This window comes from Ursus maritimus, unplaced genomic scaffold (genome assembly GCF_017311325.1).
Source record: "Ursus maritimus isolate PB19 unplaced genomic scaffold, ASM1731132v1 scaffold_24, whole genome shotgun sequence".
In the NCBI taxonomy this organism is placed as follows: domain Eukaryota; kingdom Metazoa; phylum Chordata; class Mammalia; order Carnivora; family Ursidae; genus Ursus; species Ursus maritimus.
In genome coordinates, this window is record NW_024424897.1 from 24,838,631 (window position 1) to 24,840,367 (window position 1,737).

The window sequence follows — 1,737 nt, forward strand, 5'->3', positions numbered from 1 at the left end:
GGGGGCGTGTGCGCCGCGCGCGTGCGGGGCAGGCTGGCCGCGGGGCGGTACCTCCCCCGACCCGGCGTCTGTTTACCAACAAACTGCCGGCGCTCGGCAGCGACGCATTCCGACTAGCTGAATAAGCACCGCGCTGGCGATCTGGTCTCGAATCCCCTGCGGGTCGGTGGCAGCGGGATCAGAACGGCGGTGCAGGTCCCCGAGCGCTGGAGAGCGCGCCTCCGCCACGGCCCTGCTCCCTTCGCCCTGGGCCGGCCCGGCCCCGCCAGCTCCCTCGCGTTTCTGCCGTTGAGACCGAGGTTCCCAGACTGCCCCAGTCGCCACGACACCGCAGCAGCCCTCTCGGAGAGCCCCCGAGGTAGCTGGGCCTGGAGCGCGCGCACCGCCCCTCCGATCTCTCAGTTCTGAATTTCCCTACCGCGGGCTGCCCCGGGGGGCGGACCCCGGCTCCAGCCTCGGTGAGGTCACCGCGTGCGGCAGCCAATCCGCGGTGTCTAAGTGGGCGGTGCCCCCGTCGGGTCCCGGGAACCGAACCCAAGAGCGAGATGAGGGGGGCCCCATGGATTTAGGGGGGAGGGGAAAAGCCATGGGGGGCACCCCTTCGGAACCCCTTTCCCAGGCGCGCGTTCTCCGCTGGAAGAGGCAAAGAGAGACACTTTCCCGGGAATCTTAAGTGTGCGGGAGGCTGGCTGGGGGGCTCATCCGGTCCCAACGCCCGAGGCTCGGAAAAAAAGAGAGTTGGCGGAGGGAGCGGACTACGTGCCGGGCCATGGCCTAGGCCCTTCGGCCCCGGCCCCGGCCGCAATGACCTCTTTGCCCTGCCCCCTCCCTGGCCGGGACGCCTCCAAAGCCATCTTCCCGGACATCGCCCCTGTCCCATCGGTAGTCGCTACCTACCCGCTTGGCCTGTCCCCCGCAACCGCAGTCGCCTCCGATCTGCCCTACTCTGGGCCTTATGGCCATCTCCTGTCCTACTCCTACACTGCGCCGGCGACCCCGGGAGACTCCTACCTGCCCTGCCAGCAACCGGCGGCGCCCTCTCAGCCGGAGCCTAAGGCAGGTAAGTCCGGCCGCCGCGGCTCTTCCCACCTCTGGGGTCCTGATCCTGTGCGTCCCTAAACTTCGCCCTCGCCTGGTCGGGCGCAGCTAGCGGGATTCAGACCTTACTCAGATTCCACGGGATCTGGGGGTGGGGGGAGGGCGAAGGGATGGGGCGGGAGACAGGGGGGAGGGGCGGGGGCGAGTTGATCTAGGTCTCCTTTCAAGAACGACCTGGTTTCGATTTGCAGTTGTGTGAAGCCGGGCGGCGGGGCTCTCTACCCCACCCCCTGGAGCAGCGGGGTTGTGTGTACCTACGTGTAACGGAAAACTGAAACAATCCAGATGTGGGTGTGGGTGCCTAGCCCCTGCCCCAGGATTCTTTCCGTCGTGCACTCCTTCCCTTCCCCAAGTCTCCTCTCGGCGTTTGTCTTGTCTCAGAAAGCAGCGTTCAAGCCAAAGCCAGACAAATAGAAGTCAGGTCCCAGCTGGAGGGCAGTGGAAGTGGGGGCTGATTCGGCTGTACCTCTCTCCCTTGGCCGGTGCCTGAATGTGCCTGACAGAGACTGGAAGCTGGCCTGGCAGAATCTGGGGCTAGGACCCCACCACTCATTTTTCTAAGAATGTAGCCACAGGTGGGTCAGGCAGTCTCTAGTTGTAGATCCCGGCGACCTCAGCCTTGCTGCTGAGGGAGCAGGC